The following is a 20,655-nucleotide window of genomic DNA, read 5'->3' on the forward strand; positions in this document are numbered from 1 at the left end:
AGATAATAATCGGTTATTATACAAATGTAAACATATATTTGAAATTAAACAAAAAATATTGAAGCCTGTTGGATTTGTCACTAGCACAGCTTCCCTCAATTGTCTTTTATCCTCGCTACGTCCACCCAACCAGCTGTTGCAGCACGACACCTGGTTTGGTGGCAGTACCAAAGATAGATGATCGAGGAGGACAATGTCGAAGAGGAAGGAAGCTTGCACTTGTCATCAATGGCTTCATGAAATTGGAAGGAGCAAAGGCTATATAGCATAATACGAAACACAACCAAGCGGTGGAACACAAGACAAGGAAGAGTGATTGGTCAATGAAAACAAGACTCAAGAATGGTCATGAAACATGTGTTGAGGAGAATAAAGTGCCTACAAGTGAGTATGAGGAATGGAAAGCTTGAAAGGTGAATATTCTGTTCCAAATAATAATTTGAATGGAAAAAAGAATGGAAAAAAAAAAAAAGTTTCTTTTGGACTTAATCAACATAGGGCTATTGAATAAAGGAATAATATTTGAGTGACATTATGGTTGATGATATTGATGTTATTGGTCAATCATAATATCACACGTGTACAAAAAAAAAAAACAAAAAATATTATGAAAAAGAAAGAAGAAAGACACTTGTGACATTGTGGTTGGTCAATGTCACCAACCACAATGTTACCAGAATTTCACACACTTTGCTTTATTTTATATTATTTATATGATAAATTCATAAAATAAATGCAAATAAAAGTATTTTATATTATAGTATTTAGATGGTGAATTTTGTGTAATTTGTATTGAAAATTAAAGTATTTTTGAAATGAGAAAAAAATTAATTCCAAAAGAATTGAAACGAGTAGTTTACTTTATAGATAGGACTAGCGGAAAGACGGGCATTATCATGTCCGTCTGTGCGCTCTTTCTACTGCGCTAACGTATGTGATTATTTTATTATGTTTGTTTGTATAATTTTGATTTAAATTTTTAAATATTACTGTAAATTATTTATATATTGATTTATAAACAAAATATTGTCAAGACATATAACTAAATTATTTATGAACTCAACATATTTTAGTTTGCCTACATATAAAATAATGATAATTTATTGTTTATTCTAATAGTAATTAGTAACATCATAACATAAATGTATAAATGACATGTTATGTAAAAAAAAACATTGCTATGATTAAGATAAAATAATATCTTTAATGAAAACTTTTGTTGAATTTTGAGAAACTCCTCTTGATAAAGCTACATATAATTGACCATGGCTGAAAACATGTTGTGGAAGATAGATTCCGACATTGGGAATGGTTTTCCCTTGTGACTTATTTATGTAATAGCAAAACCTAGTCTAACGGAAAACTTTTTTTACTAAGCACAAAGGGAAGTTCTGAACTCACATTTGTTTTTAATTTAATTATGGGTAAGAATGCTCTTTTTTCAGCATTGCTTCATGTTAGGATTTCCATATCCAACATATTCTTAAATAAACCACGGCATAACAATCGTGTTCCATTACACATGCCATATATAGGGTCTATGTTTCGCAACAGCATCAACGTTGCACCTTTTTTTACCTTTAAAATATATGGTGGAATACTTCCTTGAGCAATTGAGTTTAAGAATTCATATTGATATGATATAAGTTATGAGTATTCCCTTCAACTTCGTCAAATGACAACAAATTATGTTCTTCTCCTGGAAACTGATTCATAATTATATCATTCAATTTTTGAACATCATCATTTGTAGGTGTAATTATGGCTATTTTGACAGACCATATATGATGCATCTCATCTATGCAAATCTAATTGTGGAAAAATATGATCAATAAGAGTTTGTATTGACCGTTATCCTTCCCATGGTAACGCAATTTGAGGAGGTATCCTCACCATATCATTGGGTTTGGTAGGTTCAACACCGTCACCAATTCACATAAGAAATTGTGCAAATTTCGGATCATTCATTGATAGCATATTTTGTACTAAATGTATGACCTTGGTATTAGCCCACAAATAAGACCTGATAATACATGCAAATATCATGGTTCCTTGAAAGTGTGTATTTGAAAAATTTATACCTGTGAAAATTTGATTGGGCACGTTTGGCTCACCGATATCATTAGTGCATGATATTTCAACTTCATTTCCTTTTTCTTTTTCTTTCCGTCGTTTATAATTTTATTGTCTTTGAAGTAGTCGTTGTTGTGTTTGCTCATTGTCCATTCTATGTTTTCTTTTCCTTTCATATTCTGTCCTTACTTTCTAGTGATCCTCCCTCGATAGTTAACTTTTTTTATTTCCCATTTTTCTAATAAGAACCGTAAAATATAAAAGATTAATAATGAAATGTATTTTTGTTTTTTGTTTTAAAGGGGTAATAATGAAAGAGTTACTAAAAGTACCATGTATATATTTAATTTTTTTAAACAAAAGAAGGCATGAATTTTTAATATTTTTTTTTTATCAATGTATGACTGTGATATTTGTCCAAATAGCAACATCCATCATTGCTCAATTTAGGTGTGCTCTGTTTACCCAATTTCAAGTCATAGATGTGTGACATGTCGCCAAAATAAATATATTTAAGTGTTAAAATTAAATAGAATGTGGAGCAAATGTAAATGTGAGATTGTTCCGAGGCTATGCTACAACAACAACAGTGAGGGAAGGCCATTTGAAAATATTGCAGGTCTTTATCAATAGTGGAGTGTCACAACTTGCATGTGAAGAGGACAACCATTGTTGACTAAACTAACTACAAAAAAACTTGAGTGGGGAAACAAAGATCACCTAGAAAGCTTAAAGTAGTTGAGTGATAGAGGGTTCAATGTCATCATCGACGTTACGTACCTTGCTGAAGCTATATTGTCTTTATTAAACAAATAATGATTTATTTAATAATTAAAAAAAAAAACCATGGTTCTCTTTATATAAAAAGAAAGCCACGTTATCATAGTTTGTAGAGTTAATTAAGTAAATGGTCCCTATAAATAACCATAATTTTGTTTTTAGTCCCTACAAAAATAAAATCATATTTTTTAGTCCATGTGACATTTTCCTTTAGAATTTCAGGGATCAAAAGTGCTGACGGAAATTTTTTATAGGTACTAAAATTGCTGATGAAATTTTTTACAGGGATTAAAAATGATGACACAAAATTTTCAGGGACTAAACAATGCAATTTTATTTTGTATGACTAAAAATGAAATTTTGAATATTTACAGAACCATTTACTTGATTAACCCTAGTTTGTATAAGCAATTATAAACCAACAAAGTTAAATAATCCATAAAATTAATCGACTATGATTAGTTGTAACATGAAAGAAAAAGAAAAAAAAAAACTTACATGTTAATTATGAATTTTGATGTAGAGGGCTGAGAGAGGTTGAGAAAAACTAAACAATGCGGAAACAAACTATGAACTGTGAGAACCCTACTTATTAATATTTAATATTTAATATAGTGCTAACAAATCTTTTTCTAAAATATTTTGAGTTGTAATCTTTTTTCTAGAGGATTTAAAGTCCAATCATTACCATTATTTTTCGCTCATGTTTGTTACTAATATTTTTTTTAGAGGATTTAAAGTGCAATATTTAGTAATATTTTTGCTCACGTTTGTTACCAATCTTTTTTTTTTAGAGGATTTAAAGTTCAATCTTTAACATTATTTTTTGTTCATGTTTGTTACTAATCTTTTTTTGTAGAGGATTTAAAGTCCAATCTTTAACATTATTTTTTGCTCACGTTTATTACATTTGTTTTAATATTTAAATTAAATTTATTTTTATCTATTTGTTACATGTGTTATTTTATTTAAAATGGTAATTTCTTTATATATATATATATATATATATATATATATATATATATATATATATATATATATAGTATAGATAAATGCTTATCCCAATAGTTTTGTAACAAAAACACAAAAAAATAGTTTTGTAACAATATTATTTTTCATTTGGCTTAAATATGTAAAACGTTCCTGTAATTTCGCGTGTTTTTGCAAATCGTCCTTGTATCTTTTTTTGTTTCAAAATCATCCTTGTAAGTTACTAGCCGTTTGCAATTCGTCCCTCCCGTTAACTCCCGTTACAAAAACGTTGTGGTGGCAGACGGAGACACACGCGGCGAAGTGTGAGTTGGCAAAAGCTTGCTTATGTGTCAAGAGAGATGATGAGTGGTTAGAAAGGAGGGACCAAAACCAAAAACGCAAAATTGCAGAGGGATGAAATTAAAAAAACATACATTTTGTTCATTCCTCTCCCTCTATTTTTTCTTCTTCATATCCAACCCCAATTAAAACTCTACCATCTTAAGCATTAACATATTTTAGTCTGCTAGTACCAAGCATCACTCACATGTTAAACCACAGCAGGAACATAAATAAATCCATTTTTTCCATTTAGTGTTAAATCCAAACCCAAAATTTCATAAATCCTCAAACAAGATAGATCCAAAAGCACCCTTTTGTTCATGCAACAACTCAAAAATCCAAAACATACACGTTTTAATTCATCCAAAAGGGTACTCGATTCAACAAGAAAAAACAAATTTTGGAGGAGAAACTTGAAAGGAGAAATTGTGAGTAAGTGAGTTAACTAGAGATGGGTGAAAAGGAACCGTTTACTTGCAAGATTCGAGAATGTCCCACAAATTATTGACCTCATTGTTGTAATGGAGAATGAGTGATTGTTCTACAGGTTTGAGAGGGATAATTTCAGAGTATCAAATCTCAAACGCTTGATCCAAAAATACACCTAGATGAGCAATGTTTCTTCTTCTCCTTTCCTTCCATGATTCTTTTTCTTGTTTCAATAGAAAAGAAAGAAAAAGAAGTAGATTTTTGCAATTCGTTCAGCCATGTTTCTGTTGGTGATTCCCCATGTTACTTCTCTTTTTGAACGCATTCAACAACACACTCAGCTCACCCTTCTTTTCTATTCTTCACATGAAATCAATGAATTCAAGTGGTATCATGAGCCTTTACCTAGTGTGAAGTGTTCTTGATTTTGGGGAGAAAAACTAAGAATATGTTGATGCACTCTTATCATCAAAAATCCAACACATACACATTTTTAACTGGGGTTGGAGATGAAGAAGAAAAAGTAAAGGGAGAGGAATGAACTAAATTTACTTTTTTTTTTTAATTGCATCCCTCTGCAATTTTGTGCTTTTGGTTTTGGTCTCTCCTTTCTAGCCACTCATCATCTCTCTTGACACATAAGCAAGCTTTTGCCAACTCAGACTTCACCATGTATGTCTCCGTCCGCCACCACAACGTTTTTGTAACAGGAGTTAACGGGAGGGATGAATTGCAAACGATTGGCAACTTACAAGGATGATTTTGAAACAAAAAAAGATACAGGGACGATTTGCAAAAACACGCGAAATTACAGGGACGGTTTGCATATTAAAGCCTTTTCATTTTATAAACTCATCCTCAATTGCTGCAACGATACTTTTACGTCTCCTCGGGTTTCCATTGGTTTGATCCATCAATCTCATATCCGCTTGGTTGGTTGCTGCTTGAAATTCAAACTGCAGCTTGCAATATTCGTGAAATCGTGATGAAAAGATTCGTTGTCGTGGTTTCGACAAATGAGACCGCAAAGGTAATTAAGACTCAATATATACATGATGATATTGCTTTCTCTATTCTCTCAAAATTACCTATTAAATCAACCAAACGATTTGAATGTGTGTGCAAATCATGGTCTCTCTTATTTGATAACCCTAATTTCATTAGTGCCTACGGCAAGGGTTTCTTAACAAAGGATCATTCTATTTATGATGATACATCTCTCCTCCTACATAAAAAAAATACTTGCTCCTTTTGCTGGTTATTGGAAAGAAAGATTTGAGTTATATTCTGTTTCTGGTGAGAGGTTTGGAAATAGGGCCAAATTAGATTGGCCAAGGCCGCTTCCAGGTTATGTTTCTGGTTTTGATATTTTAGGTTCTGGTAGTGTTCATGGAATTCTTTGTCTGGTTTGTGCATATAAAGAAAATATTATATTGTGGAACCCATCTACTAAAGAATTCAAGCTCATTCCTCCCAGCCCTTATAGTTCTGGACCTTACTGGGAAGCTTAATTGGGCTGATAGGGAAGCGTTTGGTTATGACCGTGTCAAAGATGACTATAAATTGTTACGACATTTAGGATTTTCTCAAATGAGTGATTGTGATCTTGATGTGCTTCCATGGGAAGATATATCTTTCGACTCCTTAATATGGGAGATGATATTTTCGATATTCGTTCTGTGCTGACCCACTTGGTGCTTTTAAATGGTTCTATTGCGTTGATCTTAAACTACACAGACACATCTACATTTCACATTTCAATTTTAGGCGAACTCGGTGTAAAAGAATCATGGACTAAGATCTTCATTGTAGGGCCCTTACCTTGTCTCGAGTATCTTATTATCCGAGCAGGAAAGAAGGGTGAGGTGTTGGTCGCAAAAAAAGACGCTGAACATGCTTGGTTCGATTTAAATACTCAAATGATTGAGAACCTTGATGTTAATAAATATGAATTTGCTTGTAGGTTAATTATTCATAAAGAAAACTTTCTTCCATTGGAAAGAAAAAGTATTTAATTTTTTCTTCTTATTTTCGTCCAAGAGGTGATTGTTGTTATTAGGATTTTACCATGTACTGAAAGTGGTTTGTCAATTATTAATATCATAATCATTATCAGGAAATTTCTAGCTTATTTTGAAGGTTTACTGTCGTTCTTTATGTTACCTTACCTGATTTTTCTTTCATTTATAAGAATGATCATTTGATTTTATTGAATGGCCTCTACCATTAAGTACAAATATCTTATATTTTTAAACCTTAATAATCTAATGAGCAAGATATATCTGTTTGAATTTCATTACTTCCTATTTGCAATATCTATGCCTAGGCCTAATTGGTTCAAACACTCTTTTTAAACCATTCCTTTCATTAGGTTGTGCATGAATCCAAAGTTCAAACAAACACATTTCTTGTCTGTGATGTGTTTGCGGCAATGTACTCTTGATTGGTAGATTTTATGCCATTGGTGTTTGGCCTAACCTAGAATGTTTCGTGCTATGAATTATGCCAAGCCTGTTTTGTTTTCTTCACAACTCAATTTATAATTTCTCAGTTCTCAATTATTTCCGCAGCATGTACTTGTGACATATATTTGGTATAAATACTTATATTGTAATCGCTCGATAATTAAAATATATTTTTGATCATTTATAGTCTAATTAATATTTATATTTAAATATTTATTTTGTATATGTCCAATTTAAACATTCATTATTGTTGGATGGAGGAGGATACTTCTAATTTAGCTGGTGTCCCAAATTAAATTAAGGGTTATATGTTTATCCCCTGTAATATTAGTGAATTCCGGTTTACCCCCTGTAAAAAAAATGTGTTTAGATTCCAACTCTGTAATTTGAAGAATTTCGGTTTTAAACCTTCATGAATTTTGGCTGTACAAAATCAATGATATGGCAGGGGGTAACCTGAAATATCGATGATATGATAGGGATAAACCGAAATTCTCTCAAATTACAAGGGCGAAAGTACCTTAAATTTTGTAATTTGATGTCATGAAGGTCCAAAATAAAAAATAAAAAAATTCAAATAACAGGGTTGGAATCTAAACAACTTTTTTTTACATGAGGTTAAACCGGAAATTGCTAATATTACATGGGTAAACATATATGGCTTAATTGCACTTTTGGAGCCCCTATCTTTTTAAAAGTTGCGGTTATGGACCCCTAACTAATTTAAATACAAAACAGCCCCCTATGTTTTGATTTTTTGGCAGTTTTGGACCCCCAAAGCAAAATAAAAATAAAAAATTTGAAATGTGGCACCTCACTTAGGGTGTCACGTTAGCGTTGACCGAGTCAACACTGGACTGGGGGTTCAAAACTGCCAAAGAATCAAAACATAGTGGACTGTTTTATATTTAAATTAGTTAGGGGTCCATAACCACAATTTTTGGAAAGATAGAGGTCCAAAAGTGCGATTAAACCAACATATATTAACCCTTAAATTAATAACTCCCTCCCTATGGAGAGAGGTGCAAAATACTTCCAACTTGTTATAACCAAACTCGCATGAAACAAAGATACAAATCCAACAAAACGCACACGGCAGTCCCAAAAAATACAGACTAAATGAAAGCAATGACAACAACTAAATCAAAATCAACGTAACTAGATGCTAGGAACAAGTACTTCGTAGCCACACAAAAACAAAAGACACAAGACACTCACATCTCCTCAGACAACACAAGCCAAAATGTACCACCACCAAAAATGGCACCAATAGAGACGCAAAAACGCAGCAGCACAAATTCAAAAGAATAGACCACATATTGCTAGCAAAAAAAAGCAACAAATTCAATTTTCTTCACTAGAACAAAAGCCGCAAATTCGAACCAATCATTCAAGAAAAAACGCAATTATATTCCCAAATGTTTTGAGAACTCAATAACGGAACCGTAGTTTAAGATGGATCAAACAAAGCTCTTGATACCACGTTAATAGTCTAGGTTTCAAAGACAATAACAAAACAACGACGATAGCTAGGGTTTCATAGAATACTAATAGCTTAGCATTACAAAAGGGTACAAAAAAAATAAAAATAAAACATAAAGGACTCTAAACTAACGGACCCAATAACATAGCCCAATAACTTTATCATCTAACAAGCCTTTGAACAAAAGACATTTTTTTGTAGTGGGTCATTGACACTGTTGATTACACAACACATCGCACATGCAGTGGCAGATCCGACGTTTGCATAGGTACATTGCTCACAAGACCACTCATTATCATTAGTTATTATGCTGGACACTGTAGCTCGATTTGTCCCCTTTCCTCTTCCACTTCTTCCCTTACTGCTCCCTGCGACATTTTTTTTAAACTCGTTGCTTTGCTTGTAGCAGCTCCATTACTATCCACATCACATAAACCATTCTCTAATGCACTAACCAAATTCTTGAAGAAGTTTTTAGTCACACCGGTCAATCCAGCTAGTTTTGAGCGAAAATCGTTGAATTCTTTAGACGGGTCTTCAGTACTGAGGAATACTTGGAGTTCCTTTTCCGCGCATTGATGAAGTCTCTCCAAACTTGATTCTGCCTCACCTTGCAAGTACTCAAAGAACTGCTTTTTAGCATGCTCATGCTCTGCTAAATAGTATCCATATGCATATGTCCACTTCAATACCCGCCTGCACTCAACTATTTGTAACCAAGCCTCGGTTATGAACTTAAGCTCTGCTTCAGCTTGGCACTGTGCGTCACGAAGCTTCTCTATATGAACCGTTTGCATCTGGTGTAGATCAGCAAGAGCTTTTTGCCTTGAAGATTGGTTGCTAGCCCACCGCTCATAATAATGTGTATACCTCTCCAATAAATTCTTTGCCATTTCTCTTCTTTTTTCAGTTTCATCATAATCCCCCTTTAATTTAGAGTTTTCATAACGATTGCAAGCGTCGTAACCGCCAGTGCTGCTACCATGGTCTGACCATGCACCAAGGCATAGCCAGCAAAATTCAAATTTGCAAGGTGGAGTACAAGTCATATGCATGCACCCTAGGTTTTTTTCAATTGGTCTCTTGCACTTGGGACACGGCTTCGAGTTAGCAAGTATCCAGTTCGTGTTTTCGGATTCTGAACTGTTTTTCAAAATCCACTTCGACACTGTGCCACAATCCACTGGACGGTGAGCATCTTCAGTGCAATTCCAGCAAAAGCTATATGAACAGAGGCAAGATACGTCATAATTTTCACCACCAGCAACAAAATTAACCGCATGTTCACAACCAGGAGCAGGACACCACTTGGTCTAAGCAAAACAAAGAGATCAGAAGAAATAATTGTGTCGTTTTATGCTATTAACATGGATGTTGTGAGTTTGTTAACAAATTCATCCTTTTTATTTTTAGCGACTTTGAATTTGTATTGTATCGATGCACTCTATCAATTTGAATAAATAAATATCGTTTATTTTTGTCAAAAAAATAAATAAACAAATACATAATTTTGGTGTGATATTTTCTTTTCCAATTTGACCCTTTATGTGCACGCGAGTGTGTTTGTGTGTGTGTGTATATATATATATATATATATTTTTTTTTTTGTCAGGTAGCCTAGTGGCTAGAATTCTTCCGGGGTTCGAACCCCGAACCCTGCATATAACAATGCATGTCCCTGCCAACTGAGCTATATATATATTATTTACAATTTAATCATTTTTAATTAAATTATTAAATCTCTTTCTTTCAAAAAAAATAAATAATTAAATCTTTTAAATACTTATACTACAAAAAGATCAAGTTTTAGTATAATTAGTTTTTATTTCAATTTTACCTTTTACTTTTTTTGAACAAAAATTTTACCTTTTACTTAAACTTGTTTTATAACATTATCTTACTTTACAAATCAATTTCATAATCAAATGATATTTCATAACTTCTACTATTTTTACCATGAAAAAGTGGGTGGGTAAACAAGCATAACATAACATGCATCTTGTGCTAAAAAAAACAAAATTTCAGATTAATCGCAGAAAACACTTATATAGCGGAAGCGGTTATATATGTTTGTTTCAGTTTGAAGGTTATATAAACTTGAGCGGATACACCAAAAAATTTAGTATCTTTTTCTAGGTTTCGCGTAAGTGTGCTTTTTCACACTCTCATTCTTCCGTCGCTGGTTAGTTACTCAGGCTACCAATTGCAATCAAAGCTCATCGGAGATGGAGAAGAAATATGTGACTGCCATGCAAGAAAAGGTTGGTACCTATATACATGATGATATTACCTTCTCAATTCTATCAAAATTACCGATTAAATCTTTGAAGCGATTTGGATGCGTACGTAAATCATGGTCACTTCTATTTGAAAATCCTTTTTTCATGAACATGGTCCGTACCAATCTCTTATCTGACGACCCTTCTTATCACCATAATGTATCTCTCATGCTACTGCGTCAAAACCTATACGGAGACATATATACGAGAGTTTTGTATTCTTTTTCTGGCGAGAAATTTGAAAATACAGCCAAATTAATTCTACCAAATCCATTTCAAGAAGGAAGTGAAACTCCTTATCGTTTCTACCGTTTTGAAATTTTTGATTTCGGCGGTTTTAATGACTTTATTTGTGTCAAATGTTTTCTTCGTAGTAAGTACACACCTGCTAGTAAGTACGAAAGTTATGCACGATTTGCACTATGGAATCCAACTACAGAGGAATTCAAGGTCATTCCTCATAGCCCGAATAGGATTCAACCGTTTGCTGCAAATGGTAGCCATGATGTGATTAATTTTTACTCATTTAGTTATGCTTGTGGATTTGGCTATGATTCTCGTACAGATGACTATAAGATGATTAATTATGTGATGTTTTTAGCCCCACCGTCCTATGAATGTATTGGTTATAAGCCATTGGGAGATACACCTGAACCCTTTTGGAAGATATACAGTCTAAGAAGTAACTCTTGGAGGAAACTTGATGTTGTTATGCCTCTGCCTATAAAACATTTTTCCTCAACTAGGGACAAGGTGTACATGAATGGAATGTGTCATTGGTTGGGTATTATAATGCATTCTGATTCTGAATTTGAAACAAAGTTGGTGTCATTTGATTTGAACAAAGAGGTGTTTTTTACCACACCTATACCCTTGGACATAGATGATGGCTCTCTTGGAGAAGGATCTACACAGAAACAATTGGTGGTGTTAAATGGATACATTGCCTTGATCACTTATGAAGACCAAACGACTACTTGTAACATATCAATTTTGGGTGAACTAAGTGTAAAAGAATCATGGATTAAACTCTTTATTGTTGGGCCGTTGCATTGCGTTGAAGAACCTTTTGGAATGACAAAGGGTAAAATAATCTTCAGAAAGAAAGACAGAGAAATAAATTGGTTTGACTTAAGAACCCAAATGATTGAGGTGCTTGATCTTAAAGGAGAATATTGTAATATAGCAGTTTACAAGGAAGACCTTCTTCCAATTGGTGGAATAAATAAGTAATTCCTTTTCTTGGATATGACATTGCATACAAATTGATATGGTTTCAATATCAATAAGAATAATCTTTTGCCTTTAGTTTTATGTAAAAATAGTATCTATGCTTTTATGAATAAACTGAATTTGGTTCAAGCTTTATGGCTTATAGTTCAAATCAATTAATCTTGTTCACGTCCTCTCTCTATAAAGAAAGTTATGTTTTTGTTGAGTAATATTCTGATTTTTGCCTTGTGAAATCTCAAGGTTGGCATTTAAAACTGAAGGATATTCGTTGTCACACCTCAGAAACATTGGTTCATTAGGTTGCAGGAACCTCGACGTTGAATCCCAGCATTGTTTGTGTCTATGTTGAAACACACCGTTTTAGTAAATGGGAAAAAACAAAAATAAATAAATAAGTAATAATAATAATAATAATATAATATACATAGAACTTTCTACACACTCACGTGGGAGAAAAAAAAAAAAACATAACACATAACTTTCCCTTTCCATTCTCCTTCACTTCCGTTAGCTCTCTGTCCCTCATTCCTCTTCTTCCATTTCTTTTTCCTTCCTTTCCCAAATCAATCATCCTTAAGAATAATTGGTCATCTAAGTAAAGCAACTTCATATTCAAGCTCTATTGGTAGAATTTTGGGGGTTAGGGTTTGTGCTTTGAAGTAGAAGGAGAATACCCATATTGTGAGAGTTGCTCATTGAGACTCTTTGAGGTATATTTATCAACTTACAATTCAATTAGTGTTTATTTACACATGAAGATTCGTTAGAAATTATTTTGTAGGTTAGAATGGATAATATAGGGATTTCATGGTTAACTCTAGTTAGAGAAGTGGTAGAATGAGTTTCTAATTCATGAGAAAATATTATTGATGTTCAGATTCGGTGGAAATTACTCCGGTGGTCATTCAGAAAGGCATCACTAGGAATTGAGTTCTTTCGTCATATCTGTGAGTTGATGACGATCATTATCACTTATTTTAATTATCGCTATTATTGATATTTTGGTGATTTTATAAGTTAAAGTATTTCTCAAAACGGGAAGCACACCCTTTGAACATTTTTCTTATCGTTGAAATTGATGTTTAAGGTCATGAATATTATTATGGTCTCTGTTTTGAACTTGTCTATGATTTATTGAGCAAATGTTTTGCAATCGAGATTTAGTTACATCTACTATGATGTGAGTTTTGAGATATAGAGAAATACGATTTTGAGAAATATGTTTGAAAATTAATTTGGTACTATTATACACTCCATTTGGATTTGAGTTTTCGATTGACCTATGTCTTATGATTTATAAAGTAGTGGATTTAAGAATTGAAATTTATTTCATGTATCTTGGCACTAGTTTTCAATGTTGTAAAGCATGGTTTAAAGTATGCACTTTTGAAATGAATTGAAACTAATATGTACGCGATTTGGATTTGAATTTACTTATGATAATAAGTAGTAGATTTTCGATTGAGTTTTGATGAACGTATATCGACATAAGTTTCGTTATGTTCCGAAATATGGTTTTAGACATGTGTTTTAAGAATGGTGTTTTGAAGATTACGGTTATAATGACGACGACCTAGGTGCACCTAGTATGTGATTTCAATTAGGTAGAGTTACCCCATTAGATGGAGCCGCCCCTATGGAAAGGCCGCCATTAGGAGGAGAGGGCTATCAATGAGAGGTAAACTGTCTAATTGAAATTGTTTTACACTTTGTTTTGAGTCGAGAGAAAAGAGCTATCCGTTAGATGGAGCCGCCCCATGGAAAGGCCACCATTAGGAGGAGAGGACTATCAACGAGATGGAGCTAGTTCTCGATTCACCCATTTGATTATTTTCACTAAAGTTGGATTTCTATACTTTATTTAAAGTTGATTATTTTGGTATTATGAAATTGAATATGGTTTTATATTTTCTTTGAAGTGATTATTTTGATTTCATTTCATTAAGTTCGATTTTTTTATATTTTATTTGGATTTGATTATCTCGATTCATTTTCATTATAATCGATTTCTATATTTTCTTTAAAGTTGTGGATTTGATTTCACCTCTTGACGACATTGAAATTCCGATAGTCTTGTTTGGTTTGATAAATTTACAAAGTTTTATGAATTTTCATGGTACACTTGATTGTGAGTTGTTATATTTTTATACGGTTACTAGCCTTGTAAATTAAAAATTAGATTTGAGAAAAGTAACTAATCGTGCTCTTGTGTGTTTCCCTTCTAGTTGGTGGTGATTGTTGTCTCTCACTAAGTCCCTGTGACTTACTCTTTTATTTTCTATTTTTTTTTTCAGATTCAAAGTCAATTGTGTAGAAAGCTTCTAGCAGGGTTAAGGATCTATCAATGTCACTCTTTTGGTAGGTTTCCTATGTATATAAATTGAATGGTCGATGTATCTGCAGCTATTGGTAGTCTAGAACTGTTCTGTTGAGTTGTACAAACATCTAGTTATGTTACTTTGAGATTCTGGTTGATAATACAAGTTTATAGACAGGATTCATATCTTGGAAAATATTCAAAGTACAGAGGATACTCTGTTGAAATTTCAGTGGATATCATTTTAAATGAATTTTGATTTAAAAATTGTTTAAATTATAGTTTGTTAAGTGTCGTCAATAGGCTTGCCGGACTAGGATGTTCTAGTTCGTGCGCCGGTCACGATTATAAATTTTGGGTCGTGACATATGTTTTGTTATATAAAAATCCTTAACACTTTCATGTCAACTGAGGCAGGACCACACTTCATGATTTGGTGTGTTCAATTGGTATATGCATGATTTGTGGTTGGTAGCTTTGAAAGTTAAATCGGCATTGTTGATCTAGAGGTGGTTGGTTGAGACATAATGTTGTTAGACCACAGTGGCTACAATGTCCGACCCTCTTGAATCAAAGCTGACCTTGATCATCGACTTTATCCTGATATTCATTCATCTCCTCCCAAAAAAAAAAACACAAGATAACCTACGATTTCATTCTTCTTCCAGTCTTTCCTTTCATTATTTTATATTTGGTGTGTATTCGCCTTTCGATTCTATTATGGTTGACTTTCGTGAACTAGGTTTCTCTTTAATTTCGAAACCACTTCCTATCTCATTGCTTGTCATTTATTTAAACTAGATGCTGAATCGTGCAACGCGCGGGAAAACTTTAAAATAAAAAAAATCTTGGGGAAACTTAATATGTGATGTAAACTTTAAATCAAAACCACTCTCTCTCTCTCACAGACACACTTGGTGATTATTTATTTTTTGTATTTTGTAGAATATGATTGCATGTTTTGTACACTAGTTTATTGTGAAATTTTCCAATATTAGGTTCTGTTATATGGAGCCTTTCATAGGTAAATGTAAAGATATTGAAAGAGAAGGTGAAGCCCGGCATCGTGAATGTTTCCACAAAACGATCAGAAAATGATCGTATTGAGTTGGAACCTGATACAAATGTTACTAGAACAGATTAGACCTTGTTAATAATTAGACTTTGAAATTGGCCCATTATATTTGTAATATTTTTTTAAAAGTACTAAACAGAACTTCTAATATGTTGGATATAAATTTTGAAGTTGTGCCTTTCAAATATTTATCTTACTCTTCATATGATATTCAGCAGGATAAACTATAAAGTTAGGTCACTTTGGTTAGTAGTATCAATATGCTTATCTGTTAGCATAGGCATTATATAATTTTAAATTATGATTATGGCTTGATTATTTGTAATATGTATTTTGCTACTATAATCATCTAAGTCACTTCAGAGTATAACCTAACTTCGTTTTCATTTCTAATTTGGTGCGTCTTAGATGTGGACCTTTTCTGTAAAATAATACTAATCTACTATTTGGAAAGTTCAAAGGAAAACTTATTTATTTATTTTTTTTGAAGGCAAGGAGTTTTTAAGTTATTGTTATTATTTAAAAAGTACATGCACCATTTTTCTAAGAATTACATAAGTTAATGCCTCAAAAATTTGGGTCGTTACAGCTCCTGTTCTGATTTTCATCCGAACTTTGTAGGGTCCCTCACAGTTGGCGGCGAGTTTTCTCTCTTCAGAGTCTTTTTGGTTTCGCCGGAGAACGAGGTCGCCTACTTTGAATTCTCGCTTGATTACCTTTTTGCTGTGGCGAGAGCGTCTATTTTTTGTTTTAGCGCTGTCTCTCGCAAAATAGCATCGTTCCTGACTTCGTCGACAAATTCGAGCTTTTCACGCAGGTTTACCGTGTTGGTCGGGAAGTCAGTGTCGGCCTCTATTCGCCATGTGAGCTCAGTTAGCTCAATGGGAATGACCGCTTTTGTCCCATACGTGAGTCGAAAAGGTGACTCGCTAGTTGTGGAGTGGGGAGTAGTTCTGTAGGACCATAGGACCGTATGCAACTCTTCAGCCCGCTTAGTTTTGGTTGCGTCCAACCTCCTTCGTATTCCTCGTAGAATGACCCTGTTTGCCGCTTCGGCAAGACCGTGGGCTTGAGGGTGTTCGACGGAAGTGAAGCTTTGTTTGATATCGATGTTCCTCAGGTAGTCTTGGAATTTTTGGTCGGTGAATTGAGACCCATTGTTGGATATCACCAGGGCTGGTACTCCGAATCTTGCTAGGATGTTCCTTTTGAAGAAACGAAGTACGTTCTTGGCCGTGATTTTCGCTAATGGTTCGGCCTCGATCCATTTGGTCGAGTAGTCGATGGCGACTACCAGATACTTGAGCTGCCCGTCGGCTTTGGGGAATGGACCCTAGAGACCAATGCCCCACCATGCGAATGGCCAAGGTGAAATTAGTGATGTTAATTCAGCAGGGGGTGCAAGGTGCATGTCCCCGTGTCGCTGGCATTTGTCACATAGGTTCACGTAGTCTTGGGCATCTTTCAGCATTGTAGGCCAGAAGTATCCCGCCCGCATGACCTTTTTCGCGAGAGCTTTTGTTCCAAGATGCTGTCCGCAGATGCCGTCGTGGACGTCAGCAAGGACTTCTTGGGTCTCGTTAGGTCCCAGACACTTGATAAGTGTAACATCCCAGACTGCTTTCAGGATTGTCGACTGACTCCACAAACCAACACGGGTCTTTTCAGCGTGTTTTGTCCTCACTCGCAAGCTTACCGAGAAACTTCCCGGTAGGTCACCTATCCCAAAATTGCTCCAAGTCAAGCACGCTTAACTGTGGAGTTCTTGTGGAATGAGCTACCGAAAAGAAGATGCATCTTGTTGATATAGGTAGTACCAAACAATTCTTATAAGTCTTCTTTCAACCATGTAGTCCCAATCCTACACGGCCTCAGGATCCCTCTCATTCCGTTGTGATTCGGTTCCTCTAGAAGTTGTCGAGAGCCGCTCATGTTGTGCCTTGTGCACCGGCGACCACTCCCCGCCCTCGTCAGCCTTGGGTGTTACAATAAGTGGTGTGACGAAACCCCTTTTGTATAGGATTCCTTCCACTAAAGTGAATGAGCATGCCCTCCGTTTAAGCCTTGTTCTCTCATGTGGATCTGAAGGGAGTTCCCCGTTAGCTATGTAACGGGAAATGGGTCCTCTCCAATCCTCCACTCCAATGATTGCGTTTACTTCGTGGAATTGAACCTTTCGCCTCTGAACGCTTGGTTCGTTGAGGACATCTTGTATGTGATGAGATAAAACCGCAAGTGCACGGTTCTATCGAAGTAGTAAAATAAGAGTATCGTTCTGACAGGGAGTTATGAATTCAATTAACTTTTAATGAAGATTAGATGAAAGAGTTTTAGATAAAAGTTTGGATTTTTAATTACAAGAAAATAAATAAGATAAAAGTCTTGGAATTATTGGTTCATCCTAACGACAAGTCCTTCACAAACCAAACTATTAAACTTATAACCTTATGTTAGACCTAACTTCTAAAGACAGTTTCTCTTTTTTTCCTCTAGCAACCAAGCCTATTTCGCTGACTTGATTACTATTAGATTTTTGTCCTAAGTTGCAACCAAGCCTATTTCGCTGACTTGATCACAATTTAGAATCCTTGAAGTTCGAAACTATATGTCTCAAAGATTGTAAAGACTATTTCGCTGCCTTTACAATCTTTGTCTAAGTTCACTTGTTCGAATATCAAAACTCCACTTTCGTTTTACGAATTGATATTTGAGATGATGGACGAACAATTATCAAACCCTCCACTTTCGTTTCCACAGTTTGATAATGGTTAATCCATGTTAAAGCGGTGAATTTAGATTAGAGATTAGGGTTACATAAGATCAAGGTTTAAAGCTTGGTTTGATTAGGATTATGTCATTAGACTTATCCAGCAATCCCAAGACAAGAGAAGTCTACTCACTAATGTTCATCGTAGACATGGAGAAGAAGAGAGAAAGCATAAAAGTAAATAACAAGAAAGTAAAAGGAACTTTTATTAGAAAGACAATTGTCACATATTGAATTCCAAGAAAAGATGAATATTTGTGATGGCTAGCTACTCTATTTATAGCATACATTCGACATAAAATCTAAGCAATTACATTACTAGAATGTTCCACAAGAAACTGCGGGCTAAAATAGAGTAGCTTAAAATCAAAGCAAAAGCAGCAAAAGCGATTCTGGAGGGTGGCACAGTCGTGCCAATGCTAGCACGGGCCGTGCCAAGCTTCTGACTTTGGGGAAAAGATATTTTGTCTCCAAATCTTCATATTTTCGTACCGAATCAGCTCCAAATCCCTTTCTTTTGCTCCAAGACTCAATCCATCCAATATTCGTTCCTGAAATATAATAAAATGCAATTTGTAGTAAACTATCTTAAAAAGGAAATAATACTAATATAAAATAAACTTAAATCTAATTAAAACTAAACTAAATAACATATAAAAAAGGATAATAAATGACTCATCAGTATGACTATTTTGTTTTCGTTTGTAGTTTGTGTGCTGGCGAGCTTTGAAAGAATGTTTTCCCGTGTGTTATGTTCGCGGTGTACATGATGTCACACGAGGCCCCTGTGTCAATCAGGACTCATCGGACATCGATGTTGGCCATTGATGCTCATACGAACAATGGAATGGCTGCATTTGAAGATCCACCGGGAAGTTCTGAGTCGTAGAACGCCAAGGGTGGTCTCCCTCCGAGGTTGGAAGGGGCCAGCAAGTTGACGCTCATGAGCGTCCTACCGAGATGTCTAGCGTCTCGCCTGTAATGATGTTGGTGGATGGGAACTGTTCCCAAGTGCATGAGTAGGGGGTGATTCCCACGTTGTCAGGGAAATCACCCAGCTGTTCCACGGACATAGCGACTATCTTGTTCACATCGTTGCCATCTGCAATGATCTCGACGGTCTTCCTTTTCGACTCGGGGTTCTTGATGAACTGCTTGAGTCATCCTCGTTGGATGAGGAGTTCGATGGCGTCCTTCAGGTGGATGCAGTCGTCAGTGATGTACCCGTGGCATTTGTGGAATCAACAATATTTTATTTTGTCGACTCCCTTCCTCTCCTGAGACGGAGCCTTTGGTGGCTTGATGCCAGCTTCTATCAGATCGGCTACCGCGATCTCGGCGAGGATGTTCCCCCCTGGATATGGCCAAGGGTGTGTACTCGGTGAAGTGACCGTTAGGTCGTTTGCCTTCACGTGTCTTCACGTGTCATTTTGCCTTCCCTCTTCTTCTCATGGAAGGGATTTTTGGAGGATTCAGCGGCAGGCTCCTCCTTTCTGGATTTGTTGAGGCTGTCTGCATACAGCTCCTCTTCATATGATATGTAGATCTTTGCGATTGCTAGGAACTTGTTGAGAGTCCTTGGGCGAAATAAGAGGACAACTTTCTTCACGTCTGTGCCTTCGCGCATACCCTTGGCAATGAGGTAGCATTTCATTGTCTCATCGACACCTCTCACCTGAACAACTTCTTTGTTGAACCTCCCGATGTTGTCTCGGAGAGGTTCACTCTTTCCTTGAACAATAGCTTCAAGGTATGCCACCATTTTTGGTTGCATCCTTGAAGCGGTGAAGTGGGTTGTGAACTTGTAGCAGAGGTCGCTCCATGAGTAAATGGAGTTTCTCCGTAAGTTCTTAAGCCAAGTGACGGCTCCTCGTCGTAGCGTAGTGACGAATAGTTTACATTTCACGGCGCCTTGCACCGATCTGTATGTAAGACCCGCCTCGATGTTCTCGATGTGCTCATCCATATCGATTGTTCCATCATATGAGTCCATCTGGGGGGCTTCTCTAGCCCGCGGGGAATAGGAGCTTTACGGACGCGCCGTGTGAATGGACTGTAGGAGTTATGATCATTCTGGGCATCACAGCTATCCTCGGAGCTAGAACGGGACCAAGAGTGTCTATTGCGTCTTAGTGGGGATCTCCTTGGAGGGGATCGCCTAGGAGGAGACCGTCTTGGTGATCTTCTCCTGGTTGACCTCCTCGTGTAGCTCGGAGATCTGATGTTGACTGAATGTCGGAGAGATCTGGAACGTGAATAGCGGGGGCTCCTTCCTCTTCTGCTAGGTATTGGGGAAGGAGTCTATTTGGCTCGTACAAGAGGGCACGCTTGTTCCAAATCCATCAAGTGTCGGTTATGTTTTGATTAACGACATCTGTCGTCGAACCGTGCGGATCAGGTTACCGACGAGGACACCAGTTGGTGTGGCATTTTCAGGTGT

The 20,655-nt window shown here is 35.6% G+C and overlaps 1 long non-coding RNA gene and 1 pseudogene across 1 annotated transcript; one reads left to right on the forward strand and one right to left on the reverse strand.

The window, feature by feature from the left end:
• Positions 1-8,709: 8,709 nt before the first annotated feature.
• On the reverse strand, positions 8,710-10,936 carry LOC11434880 (probable E3 ubiquitin-protein ligase ARI7; annotated as a pseudogene).
• Positions 10,937-12,512: 1,576 nt separating this feature from the next.
• On the forward strand, positions 12,513-14,605 carry LOC112421825 (uncharacterized). Its single transcript, XR_003012142.2, has 3 exons — positions 12,513-12,766; positions 12,934-13,003; positions 14,351-14,605. It is a non-coding gene; the product is annotated as an uncharacterized lncRNA (long non-coding RNA).
• Positions 14,606-20,655: the final 6,050 nt, after the last annotated feature.

The sequence above is a fragment of the Medicago truncatula genome, chromosome 5, assembly GCF_003473485.1.
Source record: "Medicago truncatula cultivar Jemalong A17 chromosome 5, MtrunA17r5.0-ANR, whole genome shotgun sequence".
NCBI lineage: Eukaryota > Viridiplantae > Streptophyta > Magnoliopsida > Fabales > Fabaceae > Medicago > Medicago truncatula.